This window comes from Pteropus medius, unplaced genomic scaffold (assembly GCF_902729225.1).
Source record: "Pteropus medius unplaced genomic scaffold, Ma_sr-lr_union100, whole genome shotgun sequence".
Taxonomy (NCBI): Eukaryota; Metazoa; Chordata; class Mammalia; order Chiroptera; family Pteropodidae; genus Pteropus; species Pteropus medius.
The window spans coordinates 17,610,430-17,626,327 of record NW_024340701.1 but is presented as its reverse complement, the minus strand read 5'-3'; positions in this window follow the sequence as shown (position 1 = coordinate 17,626,327).

The window sequence follows — 15,898 nt, the reverse complement described above, 5'->3', positions numbered from 1 at the left end:
GATCTATTTTTGGATTCTGTATTTTTTTTCCCATCGATGATTGCATCTGTCCTTCCATCAGTAGTACCACACTGTCTTGATTACTGTCGCTATATAGTAAGCCTTCACATCAGGTAGAGTGACAATCCTGTCTTTTGACCTTGAAAGCCTATGTGAGCTGACTCAGTTTGATGTTCCCTCTAACTGATCTGTTCTGGGCATTGTCCCTCACACCTTATCTGAGCACTCTTGGACTCATTGTTGCCTGCCTGGAAGGTTGGGCCCCAGCCTGCCTCTAAGACCAGCTCTTCCTTTAAGATTGATCCTGGTTTCTTCCTTTTCTGTGAAACCTTTCTTGATTCCTGCTGCTCCTCACTCCAAACTTCAAAGTGATCATTCTTTTCTTCTTGAATTCCCAGAACTCTTTATCTGTATCATTCGATTAGGCTTCAAAATGTTAACTTTTTATATACCTGCTTTCCTAAGTAGCCTTATTGATTATGGGTTCCATGTACTTGACACAGTGTCTGGTATATGGTGGGTACTTCGCAAATGATTCATTGTGGGAGAAAAAGAATAAAGCAAACTCCATTTCTAGTTCAGGAAGTCATATGTGTGGAATCACGGGTAGCCAAAAGTATCCATGCATCCTTCTGGTACTAAAGTACTTGAAAGTTGATTTGCAAGAAGGTCTTTGACACGTTATTGGTGGGAAGCCAAGTCTTCTGTAGAAACAAGTTGATAAAGGCTCTCTATTGAAACATAACCTGGAGTGGATGTAATGACTATTGCTATAACCCAGCTGCATAACAAATGACCCCAAATCCCAGTGGCTTACCACAAACACTTATTTCTCACCCACAACTGGTTGTGGCTTCTCCACTCCAGGCTAGGGGTTGGATTTAGGTCAGCTCCATGCATCTCTCATTCCAGGGTCCCAAGTTGAAGCAGCAGCATCTGCCTGGAGGCATATTCTCAGGACGGTGGCAGGAGTGCAGGAGGCCAGACCAAACCAAGCAAGCATATTTAAAACCTCTGTATCACATTTACTTATATTCTATTGAGCAAAGTGAGTCACGTGGCCAAAGCCAACATCAGTGTACTCCTCCATAGACGGGCTACCTGGAGGGGCTGGAGTGAGGAGAGGAGAGTGAATATTTGCTGAGGAATGATATAGTCTACTGCAGTGCATACAGTGAATAAGTAAAGACTGAGGGCCCAGCTACAAAGGCCTGAAGCCAGAGGGATGCAACTGACCTGCTTGGGACCACCTAAGAAGATCTAGATGGAAGCAGGACTAGGTAGGGGTTATTATTGGGTTCTCAATGAGGAGGAGCTGGAAATTGGTATCACAGCCTGCCATGTGTCTTCATGGCTTGCATAGTAAAACTGTACACTGCTCTGAAAAAATCCAATCTCTGGCAGAACTGGAGGACTCATCCAGGTGCAGGGAAGGACACTGACTCTGCTGCGGATATTGCAAATCAATTTTTCCCCTTCAATGATTTCTTCATCTCTCATTCCACTGTTCATCCTTAGTGGGGAAGAATTTTGATTCCCATTTTCTTATTATGAAATATTGGACTGTGGGAAGGCATAACCTTTTAAAAGAAATCACAATTAAGCTCTGCAGTGTGGAATCTTTTCTCTCAGGTGTCTACGCTTTGAGTCCTTGGCAAGCCAGAAGAGAGAGAAGCTAGGAAGATTCTCTAGGTTAGAGGGAAATAGCTGAAGTTTTGCTGGAATATTTCCAGGTTCTTACTGCTTTTCATAGGAACAGATTCTAGGGGGTAGCAACTGCATTCCCATATCTCAAAGTCAGTATGGTGCAAGGGAAAGAAACTGGCCTCTCTGGCAGCTGATGAAGATATTCCCACATCCCCTTCGCTTTTCCCCATGCCTTCATTTTAGATTCACTTCTGAAGGTGGCCACAGGAGCCAGTGCTCGCCAGCGGATGAGAACTGATGACACATCTTTTCCCACCTCCACAGGTGGTAATGTCAAGTTGGTAGCTTGGAATTGGCCATGGTGGGAGGATTTACACCACAGAAATCGGCAAATGCTGCAAACAGGCTTCACCTCTCTCCCCCGAGAGTCAGTTGTTGAACAGTTACCAGCACATCACTGTACCATTGAAACCTTAGGAGCCTTTCTCTAGGTTTCTCAGAAGTCTACTGTCCTCCTCGAAAAGGCATAATGAGAGTTTGTGAGATGGGGGTGTGGGGTGGGTATAGGAGAATCAAGAGGTGCTAGTGTGTGTGTGAGTGTGTGTGTAGGAATGAAGAAGTTGTACTATCCTATGTTTGTTCAGCTCTTAATATAGAAAAGAAGCCTTCAAACATTTTATTTTTAAATTCAGCAAGTCCTCTGTAAGGCTGATCGGCTGCCACTCAGATAGAAGAAAGCCTGTGATGGGAAGGATGGGAGGAAGTGGCCGAATCTGCAGGGACCGCCCATATCTATCCTTTTCTATTGAGCACACGTTTGTCATCCATCACCTGAAAAGGTTATATATCTACCCAGTGTTGAAAAGCCCCAGAATGAATGGAATGGAATTAAATGTGTGCCACGTGAGAGAGCTCTGCTGGCTGACTCCTTTACATCTCGCCTCAGATGTTTAGGGCTTTGCCAACACACAATGAGAGCTCAAGAAACATTTACTGAATGAGTGAGTGAATGAGTAAGTCAGTGAAGGTGGAAGCAGTTTTGCGTGCCATGGCTCCTTTTCCTCTGTATTTTCATTCAGCAAATGTTTTTTGAGCACCCAACTTGTGCGGGGCACCGAGCCCCTGTGGTTCCTGCGGCCCCAGTGGGGGCAGCCTTGCCTGGTTGTGGCTTGTGGCCTCGGTTCCATGCTCTCTGTGACCCAAGAGCAGGGTCTGGGTTGTCTGCCTCCCTATCCCCTGCCCACACAAAGCCAATCATTAATTCCTGCTGATGCTGCCGTCACCCCTGTCGAGTCTTTGGCATGGTGTTGGCAATCTCTTAAGGAGAAAGAAATAATTTTGTCTCCTGTCACATAGCAAAATAAAAGCTTTTGGCAAGCAGGAAGCCTGGGAGGCCTTTACTGCCACACGTATAACTAGAATTTTGGGCTAAACCCATCCCTGAGGAGGAAAACATTACATTTTAAGACATATGCTTTTTGATTTATTTATTAAAATTTTTTTTTCAAAAAAGCAGTTCCCTTCATTCCCTCTTATAAACATCACAGCTGAACACAGCATGCAGTTCTTAGCTACTTTAAATGGGGAACATTCTGCATGCTATATTTTACTTCAAACCCTTATGAACCATGACTAGAGTATTCCAGACCTGCACTCAGAGCCTGCAATGGGCATTTTTCTTTAGGTGCAAGGATCATTACAAGGAATGCATTCTTAAACCGGGCCTGCTCCTAGCACACCATTTCCACATATGGATATTAATTTATGTGATCACTTGAATACAAACGCTCAGCTGTCTCCATAAGTTATAGAAGCAATCATCCCAGGGAGCATCGGCGACACCGAGAGTCAATTCTTGTGTAATAATTTCATATTCAAGCCAGGGATGCCAAATCACCGCCCCTTTGGATAAAATGTGAGCCTGTAGAAACACTCCCCTCCCCCTTTTTATTATTGTGCATTTTATTTCTCCATAAAATACGTTTATGCCCTGGAAAAACAAACCAACCCAGGGGGCCAGGCTGATAGTGTGATGCAAGGGGTGCCTTCTCGGTGCTCCCCGAAGCTTCTGACTTAGCCACGAGAAGGCACCATGATGGGGGAGCATGTCTAGGGGCTGCTGAGAAAGCCCTCTAGGGCCAAACCTTGAGGAGGGAGGCGTTAGAAGGTCTCCAGGCCTTGGAATGGAAAGAGATAGTTTTGTGTGCCGCGCATCTGGCTCCAGCTCCCACCTTCGTTGGAAGCCTCTATTCCTTTTTTAAAAAATATATGAACAGCTTTATTGAGATATAATTTACGTACCATACAATTCAATGGTTTTTAGTATATTCAGAGAGAAATGCGACCATCACCACTTATATCATCTTCAAAAGAAACTCCATACCCATTAGCAGTTACTCCGTTTCCCTCCAACCACCCTCAACCACTAATCTACTTTCTGTTTCCATAGATTTGCCTATTGTGGATACTTCATATAAATGGAATCATGCAATATGTGGTGTTTTGTGTCTGGCTTCCTCGACTCAGCATAATGTTTCCAAGGTTCAGCCATGTTGTAGAGTATATCAGTACTTCATTTCTTTTTATTGCTGAGTAATACTCCACTGTATGGATGCACCACATTTTGTTTATCCTTTCATCTGTTGGTGGACACTTGAGTTGTTTCAGTCTTTTGGCTACTCCGAATTATGCTGCTATGAACATTCGTGGACATATGTTTTCATTTCTCTTGTGTATATACCTAGGAGAAGAATTGCTGGGTTGTATGATAACTCTGTGTTTAACTTTATTGAGAAACTGCTAGACTGTTTTCCACAGTGGTCGCACCATTTTATGTCCCACTAGCAGTGTATATGGGTTCTAATTCCCTTTTTGCTTTTTTGATTTTATACATTGTGGTGAAATATATATAACATAAAGTTTACCATTTTAACCATTTTAAAGCATAGGGTTCAGTGGCACTAAGTACGCTGACAATGTTGCATAACATCAGCACTATTTCCAGACGATTTTCATCTTCCCATTAAACTCTACCCATTAAACACTAACTCCTCATTCCCTCTCAACCTATCCCCTGGTGACCTTTATTCTACTTTCTATGAATTGGCGTGTTCTAACGTTCTCATTCCTTTTACAGTTTTCCTGACATACATTGATCAGGACTCTGCTCAAATGCCTCTAGTGACAGAAGGCTCACTCCTTTGTCAAGCATCCAAAAAGAGAGGTCTTTTATAATTTCTGCCCCAATCAGCTCTCATCAGGCCCATCTACTGACCTTAGTGCTGCCCTCTGGAAAGAAGACATCTTTGACAAGTTGACTTTCCCATCCTCAAGATAAACTAAGAGAACACTTCATGCCTCTTTCAAACAAAATCTCAGGCCTCTAAGGGTCTAGCTCTGGAGAGACAATCTCTTAGTGGGATGAGAAGTGAACGGCTCTGACCTTGTGCTTCCCAGATATTTGAGGTCCACTGATACCACCACACTAGTTTCCAATGTTGTACCCTCTCCATTTTACCCTTGGGTCCCCTTCATAGACATGCTCTTCTCCCACTTGGCTCCTCTTGGCTCTGCTGAGACCTCTAAAGATTAAGGGAGGACACAGAATATACAAAACATAAAGCAGCCTGGCTTACAGAGTGTGAGGTCACATGCAGCCTTACTGAGCCTGCCTCTTCCAGCGTGGTCCTAAGCCACAGGGGTTGGGATGTTTGCAGGCTCTTTCCCTCTGCCCTCTCTGGTCTTCTTTCTGAGAATCCTGTTATTCTTCACCTTTTGGACCTCCTGGACCAATCCTCCATGTTTCTTATCTTTTCTCTTATGTTTTCTGTCTCTTTCATTATGCTCTACGTTCTAGAAGAGTCTCTTGAATTTTTTCTTTCAGGCCTTCAGTTGATTTCTTTCCCTCTGTCCCCATATTTTTAATTTCCAAATGCTCTTACTTTCTCTAATTGTTAGTGCCACCTTCTTGCTTTATGGATGCGATAGCTTCTCACGTCTCTCTGAGGGTACCATATAAAAACTTCCTCCCTTTTGAAAGTTCTCCTCTGTTTACTAAATTATCTCTGTTTTCTCCATAATCAATTTTATTGTGCTTTTTCTTTCTCTTGGATGTTTCAGGATTCCTTTAGATGAACAACCATGGAGGGTGTCTCTTCTTGCATAGCCAGAGAACCTGGACCATAAATGTGTGCAGGATGGGAATTGGTGGTGAATGAGCTCCATTTTAGGGGAGCAAGTGGGGAACTGGGGTCTCCCAAATGATGGATCATGGGGGCTTTCTTCCAAGGCACTAATATACACATAAGCTGCTCCAGTTGTCCTCCGAAAATGTGTTTCATTTCTTCAGAAAAGGATCTTCCCCACTTTTGTTGTTGTGGTTGTTCGGAAGTTCAGGCAGGAATTCCAGTGTCAATGCTAAGAAACCAAGAAGTTTGCTCCCGGCCCTCCTACCTCCAGCAGTAGGGATGGTGGAGTGGGGGCCAGCAGTTCCGGCTGCAGACTCTCAGTCAATCCTGTTTCCAGCCTCATTTCCCACTCCTGCCCTTAGGGACCCCACCCCCACCTCCTCCACTCCCATCCTCAGTCTGGAGCCTCTTCCTCATGCCTCCTTTACAGGGAAGATTCCAGCTGTGGCTCACTCTGCTCTGCGTCACCTGTCACCACTCTTCCTTCTGCTCTCTGTCTTCCAGAAATGTGTTGAAATCCCTCATCTACTGACACCCGCCCCCCCTTCCTTATTGTGGGTTTATACCTTTTTTGTTCCTTCACGATCATATTAAAGGGAGCTTGGGAGGAAGGGGAGATAAGTACGTGTGCTCTGAGTATGTAAAACAGATAATCTACACAAAGCATTCTGCACAGTATCTGCTCAACAAATGTCAGCTCCTCTTAAAATTATCACCTGCTGTTGTTGTGTCTTGGGGTATGTGGAGAGAGGTGTGGGGAGCAGGAGGACAGTGAGTTCTCAGAGAAAGGAGATAGGGAGGTAGGCTATGGTCTCTCAGTGAGTCTTCTGGGTCTCCTAGCCATAGTTTTTCCTCTTAAAATTTATTATTTAAAATTGCTATTTAATTGCATTAATAATAAATGAATACATCCCTTTGTAAAAAAAAATGTAAAACCTTGAAACAACCTCATGCTGATTCTAATTCCCTGCAGCCTTCTGTCTCAGTTTGGGTCCCGGAAGCAGGCCTGACACAAGGATCTGAGGGCCAGTCCTTTATTTGGGAGGTGGCCCCAGGAAGCCCCAGTAGAGGAGGGCAAAGATGGGAAGGGAAGGGAGGGAAACCACTAGAGGGATGGTTATCAAACAAGCTATTACTGTGGGCAGCTGAGACTATGTCCTGCTGGGGATGTCTGAGAGTCAGTAGAGGTGACTTGCCCAAGGAGCCAGGGTGCTGGGGGATTTAGCTGCTATGCTTGCTTGCTTCCTGGCCAGGCTTCATGATGGGGATCTTTGCCATGGCTCTTGCGACCACAGTTTGCATGGCTCGCCTCGCCCTGGGCATTCTTGTAGGCTAGAGGCTGCCAGTCGCTTCCACTCCTGGAGCACATATTATTCCGTCTCCTCCACAGTCTTTTAGGGATGAGAGTGGGAAGACTCTTCAAGTCTTTCTCCTTATAGCCTCCTCCACCTCCTCCCCTTGAAAAGCCTTATCCCATCCATCAGGCAGTGTGTACTGGAACTGGTTTGAGTTGGCAGATAATGTGCATCTCTTTCAGACTCTGAATTCAGGGTATCACACTGGTAGCTTGAAATTGGCCAGGGAGGAAGTATTTACACCACAGAAATTGGCCAACACCCTAGATCAGGGCTTTCTCCCCTAGAGAACCAGGTGTTAAATATGTGCTACCATACCAGTGTATAACTTCCAATTTAGAGGAAATACGGGGGCTAGAAAACAAGCTAGATGACATCACAAGGAAGCCACCTAAAAAATCTAGAAGGTGGTACATTTTTGCAAAACAACTATCCTGCTTACTTCAATACATCCCGATCATTAAAAAAAAGGGCTTAGCTAGCCAGAAAAAGACATCAGTGATATAACCAGATGCAATGTCAGGCCCGAACTGGATCTTGGTTTGTAAAGACATTTCTGGGTCTACTGAGGAAATCTGAATATGTTCTGGGTATTCAATGAGATGAATATTTACTGAAATGGAAATGTAGAGATCCTTGATTGGAAAAAGCAGGTTGCTTATTAGATCTACAATACGAATATGTATTTATAAATATATGTGTACAGAGAAATATCCAGAAAGATATTGTGGTAGGCAGAATTCTAAACACATGGCCTCTCAAGATTCCATACTCTCATCTTGGAACTTGAGAAGGTGATATTTTACACCTGCGATTGTGTCATATGATATGGCATCATAGACCTTAAAGTAGGGATTATTGAGGTGGACCTAACCTAATCACTCAAGTCCTTTAAAAGCAGAGTATTTGCTCTGGTTGGTAGCAAAAGAGGAAGGCAGAAGGAGAAGTCAGAGAGATTCAAAACATTAGAAGGTTAGGTGTGCTGTACCTGGCTTGAAGATGTGCACGACCCAGAGAATGGGGAACTAGAGAATGGGTACTTCAGTCCTACAGCCACAAGGACCTGAATTCTGGCAATGATCTGAACAAGCTTGGAAGTGGATGCTCCCTCTGACCCTTCAGATAAGAGCCCAGTTTGGCTGAAACCAGGACTTTGCCATTGCAGGACCCAGAGCAGAGAACCAAGTCCACCTGGACCTCTGACCTGCAAAAGTGGCATGAGATAAATGGATGGTATTTTAAGCTGCTAAATTTGTGGTTATTTGCTACATAGCCGTAGAAAACCAAGACAGATGTGCACTTAGGTGTTAATGGTGGTCATATCTGGGAGGTGAGAGTGTGAAATTTTTATTTTAACATTTTCGGTAGTCTGTTTTTCTAGTGTTCTATAGTATGCTTGTTATTCCATTATATTGAAAGGATATTTTTAAAAACTTTTCAGATTATGGGGGAAGCCCTTCCTTTCATTTTCTCCCCACCTGTGGCAACCCACCATGGCATTATTCTATAATTCCTCCATGATATTTGTTGTATTTTGTACCATCTATGTTATTATTAAATTATTAACTTTTTATTTAAATCATCTTTTTCTTAAAAAAAAAAAAAAAGAACCCTAAATACTTTAGCCTCCTTCTGAGCAATAATATTCACGAAGTCATGGGTTGGCTGTGTCAGTTCTCTTTTTCTTAGTACATCAAAATATATAACCACAATTATTAAAAAATATGGGTCTGTGTACCTCCAGCCATATACAAAATAGGCTCTAGGAACGGCTGATCCCATATAATTCTTTCACTGCTTTGCCTTGGGTTGAAAACAAAAGCCTGGGCGGGGGTTGGCTCCTGGGTTCCTGGCAACTTTAGCCATGGCCCTGTACACAAAAGCCCAAAGGCTAGGGACGCCAAGGAGTGGCTACTGTCTGGGCCATGGAGGGGAAAGGAACCTATGGCAGGAGGAGGTAAAACCTAGAGTTGTACTTCTGGAAACTGCCCTGCCCAAGGGTGGGTGTCAGAGCCCTAGCTCAGCCCATCCCATCCTATCCCATTCCTCAGCCCTGGCTCATGCTACTTTGCCACCCAAGGAAAAGACCAAAAGAATGAAAAATCCCAGAAGGAATCAGACATCAGCCCAAAGACCACTGGACAAAACAGAGCTTTTTGTCTACTTTTGCTTTACTCAAAGGAAGGAGGAAACAGTAGAAGGAGGAAGTTAGGTAAATTTGAGTTTTAATATGGCTAAGCCTTATGGGAAATCTAGACCAGATTTTTCTTGGTCAAAGTGCTTACCAACTGGGTAACTTGAGTAAGTTACTTCTCTGTTTCCTTCATCTTTGAAGTGGTAATAATGAAAAAGGTGGGTTTTGTGGAATGCTGGTGATGAAATTAAAAACAATTCCTATTAAAATCTTATTTACTACTTTTGTGGTTCTCAGTATCTGAAAATGGAGAATTACTGCAAGTGTAGTCTCTTCACTGGTGTCATCCCTTCTGCTTTTACCCCTCTCCAGAATGCTCTGAAAACAGCAGCCAGGGGGGGCCTGTAAAACCTGAATCAGATCTCGTCCATTTTGGCACAGAATCTTCCAGAACCTTTCTCTGTTGTCTGAGTGAAAGCCAAGGATGTCAGGAAGGCCCTGACTGATCTTGTGTCTGCCTCCCTCTCTCCTCTGAGCTCATGGCCTGTAACCTGCTCCTCCTCCACTTCAGCCACCCTGGCCTCTTTGCAGTTCCTGGAATACACTGGCCATTCCCATCTCAAGGCTTCACACCGGCGGTTCCTTGGCCTGCTCTTTCCCCACTATCCACAGGGCTCCCTCTCTTGCCTCCTTGGGATCTTTGTTGAAGTGTCAGCTTCTCAGAAAATACATCCCTGATCACTTTTTTGAAAGCTACAACCTTCCCCCTATCCCTGGCCTCTATGTTCCCTGTTCCTTTCCCTGCCCGATTTTTCTCCTTCTCTCTTCCCACCATAAAACACACTGCATGTTTTGCTTATTTGTTTTCTGCCCTTTTCTCCCACAAGAATGTAAGCTCCATCACTACAATGATTTTAAAAAATATGTTTTGTTCACAACAGTTTTCCAGGGCCTAGAACAGCGAGTGACATATAGCAAGTACTTAGTGATTATTCCTTGCATAACGAATGAATGAGTGAGCGAATGATAGATGGAAGGATTAAATGGGACCATGCATGTGAGGCCTCGGAGTGGCTTGATTTTCAGAGGGTATCGCCTCAGGCTCATGCCTGCCTTGGCCTGGGAAGCCTGTTTCTCTCCCAGGACCCCTTGCGGTTTGAACGCCAGTGGCCACACTGTCTGCTTTTCAGCAGCCATCCAGAGCAGCCCTCAGTTGGCTATGCTTTTGCTGGATTTTCAATACATGATTTCCCCCCATGGACAGAATGAGAATCATTTAAAATCATTCGTGAGAAACTCATGGCTGTGTTTTCTGCAGGCTGCTTTGCAGGCCATGAGCACCTGGTAGGGGAGGTAAAAAGCAGAGAGGGAAATACATTCTGCCCACGTTCCCATCGTCTCCCTCCTCCCAGTTTTTCCTGAGGCCTGGGTCAAAGAGCTGCTGTTCTGGGCAGGGAAAGCTGCTTGGGTGACTGCCGAGGCCCGGCCATGCTTAGATCTGAAGTGTGCTGCACTTCAGGCGGCTCAGCAGCCAGCGTGGTTGTGGCAGGCCCTCTCCCCACTGCCCTCCCTGCTTCTCAAGCCTGGAAGCTGCTCCCCCAAGGCTCAGCCTGGAGCCTCGTGCCTGCCCCAGCTTCTGGACAAGGCCACAGACCTAGGTCCTTCCTCTGCCTAGTGGCAGAATTAGATCTGTCCCCAACCTGGCTTCCAGTAGCCCAGGCCCACTGTGAGGAGGCCATGCCCTTACTGGCTCCCTGGGTCTGATGCAAATGGTTAGGGGTGACCCTTGGGGTTCATCTATATAGTCCCATGTACCTCTCAGCTCTTTATTAGTGGCTAAACTTTTAGAATGGGGTTGGAATTTTGCCAGGGGGCAGCTCTGCTCTTTTTGCTGGCTTGTCTTGAGCTGCCTTTTGTAGCAGACACTTAGAGTGCCCCACCCACCCGCCTGTAATTCTTGCCTCTATGCTCTTTACTGCAGACACTTATGACTCTCTGCCAAGGGAGTTTTTCTGGCAGCATACTCTTCCTGTGGCAGGGCACAGGGCTGGCTGGAAGTGCTGCACTAAGGGGTGTTCAGCAGATAAATACTCCAGCACGTCATCTCTCATTTGGGGAAACTGAGGTATTTTCTACACTATTCCCCAGAGGTCCCCAGTGGGACTGAGTCCTACCCAGTTACCCACAGTAACAATTGCTTTAATAACAAAAACTTTATGACTGTTTTTCCTTCCCTGCTCACTTCCTCATTTCCCTTCCTGTTATCATCATTGAGATTGTGGTGGATTAAAGATGGCTGCAAATTCTTTGTCATTTCCCCTATCTAGAAGTAGGATGTTGTTATGGATTGAATTGTGTCCTTCCCCTTCCAAAGATATGTTGAAGTCCTAACCCCCAGTATCTAAGAATGTGACCTGGTTTAGAAATAGGGTGGTTGCAGATGTAGTCAAATTAAGATGAGGTCATACTGGATTAGGTGGGCCCTAAATCCGATGGCAGGAGTCCTTTTAAGAAAAAGAGATGAAGACAAACAGACAGAAATATGCCATGTCACAGCAGATGCAGAGATTGGGATGATGCAGCAGGAATCAGTGAATGCCAAAGATTGCCAGCAACCCAAAGAAACTAAGAGAAAGGCTTGGAACAGATTCTCCCTTTGAACCCTCAAGAAGGAACCAAACCTGCCAACGCGTTGATTTTGGCCTTCTGGCCTCTAGACCTACGGAAGAATGAATTTTCGAGCTGGCAGAAAATAGCCTGAATCAACTTGCTGACTCTTTAGGAAATGGGTCTTCTAGCCTCAGTTGAGCTGCCCCTAGCTGATGCTCAAATTGTAAAATCGTGAGCGAATCAATGATTGTTATTTATTTTAAGCTGCCAAGTATGGGAGTGGTTCATTGCCTGGCAATAGATAGCTGAAACACACATGAACTACAGGTCCTGGAATCTTTATCTTAAAGTCTGTCTCTGTGGGAAACACTCAAACCATCTTCTATGTTTCTTCTTGCAGACTGAGCCCTACTTCAAACTTAGTTTGATTCTTGTCACCTGCTTTTCCAGGCCTGGCTCCTCTGGACAGCACTCTTGCCCTCATCTGCCCACATACTGACACCTGGCTCCATTGCCTGAACTGGGTGTCCCCTGCAGATTTTTCCCAGAGGTAGGACTGGGACTCGATGTTCCTGCCTCCCTCCCCTGATATGTACACCATTCTTAGCCCTCCAGGCTGCCCTGGAGAGCCAGCCTCCATGGACTGATCAAGGTGCCCCTGGGAGAAGCTGGTTTCTGCCCCCTCCTGGTTTACAGCCCTTCTCAGTATGCCTCACCTCCACAGCTCAGCATTCTCACTGGCTGGCCATTCTGGATCCCTGTCCTTTGTCACATTTAACCCTGTCACTTCAGCTGAAAACCCCATGGGATCAATTTTGCATTTCTTGGCTAGCATCCATAATGAGGGCCTGCCTTATAGGCTTGTGGAGGGTATGGTGGCATACTCTCTGATATCTCTCATCTCACTGGGTGATTGATCTATTTCTCTGGCTAGGGATCTGGTCAGTAGTAGACTTGTGGCTCAGTCCTGACCAACAAGGCGTGAGGGGAGGTCTACTAGGGGCTTCTGGGGAATACTGACCTGCTCTTTAAAAAGGTGCTCAGAGTCTAGTCTTTTCTTCCTCTGAACTTATGTCTGCTTAAATGTGTCATCTGGGATGGCTGAGCACATCATAAGCTCCAGAGAATCCAGTATTAGCATTAGGCTGATGTGAAGCCAGCTGAGTGGGCGGATGGGGGCACCCAGGTCCTATGGAGATCACAGAGTTGCTGAGTGTCCCCTATTTGGAGCTAGCGCCACCTCTGCACTCCTCGTTACTGACATCATCAATTCCTTTAGTGTTTAAGCCAGTCCAACTGTGGATCAGAACTGATTAATGGGCCTCGAAATCAATTGCGTGGGTCATAACCAACAATGAAAAAAATGAGTTCCAACAGAACAGAATAAAAAATATCAGGGTGCATCGCATGCAGTGGTGCTTTGTGATACGCTGGTCTGGTGACATGGATGTGCGTGTACAGACCCAAAGTAGAAAGAACATCTCTTACTGTGGATCATGGTCAAAGAGTTCTAAAGCTGCTGGTTGAAGCCAGTTTGAGTTGATGTTTTCCGTAACTTGTAGTCAAAAGTATCCATGACACCCTCTCTTTCCATCTGCCACTTGATGACACAAACTTTTTTTCCTGTTCTTCCCAACCAGTCACGTGGTTCTTATTTCTGCCTTAAGTCTTCTTTCACATCCTTGCCCCTATCTGCAATGCCCTTTGCCTTTCTCTTTTCTTCCCACCTGTCCTAACCGATCTATCAAGTCCCACTTCAACCCCAACTGGGTCTCTGCCTTCTATGAACCCTGCAGCATGTATTATCTGCAGTGGATAAGAGTGCAGGCTGTGCAGCCCCACTCCCTGGATTCAAATTCTGACTCTGCCATCCACTAGCTGCGTGACCTTGGACAAGCTAATGAACCTCTCTGAGCCTCAGTTGCCTCATCTGTAAAATGGGTAACATAGCACTATCTGTCTCATAGGGTAGTTATGAGGGTTAAATGAAGTAATGTTTTTTTAAAGTGCTAGAACAGTGCCTAGCACAGCCAGAGTGCTTTATAAATGTCTGTGAAATAAATGACATAATTGAAAGTTGTCGTTGGGTAGGGCATTTGCTATTGCATGTTTCTGCACATGAAGGAGAGCCCATACCTGGGCTCCTGCCTCTCCCCAGAGTTGGCCTTGGGTGTCACTGTTCCTGGACCTCGAAGTTCTCTCTAGGTCCCCAGCCTGCCTACTCACCCCCTCCCATCTGGCCACTCTCCTATGGGGTAGCCATGCCCACCCCCTGGCTTCACTGCTCAGAGCTGCCCCTTCCACCCCTAGCCTCAGCCCAGGTGCCTTTCTTGCCAATCTGGGTGGGAACCCTGGAGGTGGCTTGCACAAGCTCATTTGGTATAGGCCTCATGTTTTGAGTCACAAGGGGAGAAAAGGGGCTGCGAGAGCACTTGAGTCCCATTTCATTGCTAGGAAGGTCACATGAGGGATCCTCCCGGCTCCTTAAGGTTTGAGAAATATGATGGTGATACTAGTAATAGTAAGAAAATGATAATGGTATCAGTAAGTAGCCACCAAGCACAGTATGTGTAGCGCTGACATGCTAGCCCTGGCTGGAGGCTCTGTACAGAGTTTCCTTACCAAAACTGCAGAACATCCTTGCAAAGTAGGGACCATTATCCCTGCTTTAAAGATGACAGAACTGAGGCACAGAGTCACTTTTCCAAGATCACATAGCCAAGTAGAGACTAGAGTGGAGAGGAGGTAGAAAAGGCTAGGAGGACCCTCAGATTTGACTTTTCCCAAAGCCCGCTGTCTTTTCTCCCTCTCCCCTCAGTGGACAGTGACCTTCCTTGTCCATTGGTTTGAATCCTCTGGAAAATAGGGATTCTGCCATGGTACTTCTGTACCTCCTCAACCGCCATAAATCTGACCTGGGCTGTCCCTCCCCAGGCCATCTGGGTTTTGCTCGAGGAAATGTGATTAAAGTTGGTCTTTCCAGAGAGAATCTGTTTTAAAGAATCAAAGGCTTGAAGCAAGAATGTTCATAGTGTTCAGGGGGTCTTTGCTGCTAGGTTTATTTCCAACTGGCCTTGTGCTTGGGCGGCTGTGGAAATATTAGACCTCCCAGCAAAACCTGCAGGCTTGTCAATTCAGAAGCAGAGAGGAAAAGATGAGAGTAAAAACAAAACTCCATTTCCAGTAAATGTTAGAATTCTGATGGCAGCTAGGTACCCGGAATCCTTATAGTGTGAATTCAGAATGAAAAAAAAAAAAAAATATATATATATATATATATCTGTGACAGCAGGAGGTTCTCCATCTCCCTTTAAATTGCACCTGGAAAGGGGCTTAATATCTCGGCCAATTTCTCCATCATCTTTTGCAAATCTTAGGCTGCTCAGGTCCCTGGAGGGTTCGTGTAATAAAACGGGATGGTTAAAGGGCATGTTTCTGCATTAACGAATTTTTCTGCACTGGCTATGCCCAAGCATTATGTAAATGTTTACTGTAATTAAGAGATGAAGTTGTCACAGTGCAGCATTTTGGTGGCTAGTGTGGAGTTTCTGCCATGCTCCAGTCATGAATAGTCACCCAAGAAGGAAGAGGGACACGAAGAAATGAAGAGAGGAAAAGGTGGAAATATGTGCATTATATGTGGTTTACCCTGGGACTAAGGACCTAGGTTTGCCCTGCAGCAAGAGGCGGTGCAACGTTGTGAGAAGGGAGGTCTGGGCTCGGTCATGTTGACTTGTCTTCCTGCCACCGCTGCAGTGTGGTGGCCACCCTCATGTCACATTGTCTTGGGCTTAACGTAGGATTTCTCTTGCCTGATCCCCAAGTGGGGAGGATATGTGGAATTCCAGATCCCTGATTTGTTGTACTTGTTTGTTTGTTTGGAGGGGAGAGTGGTGGAGAATTCTAGCACTTAAAAAAAAAAATTGTAGTATGATTTTCATACAATGAAACACCATCTTTTTAAA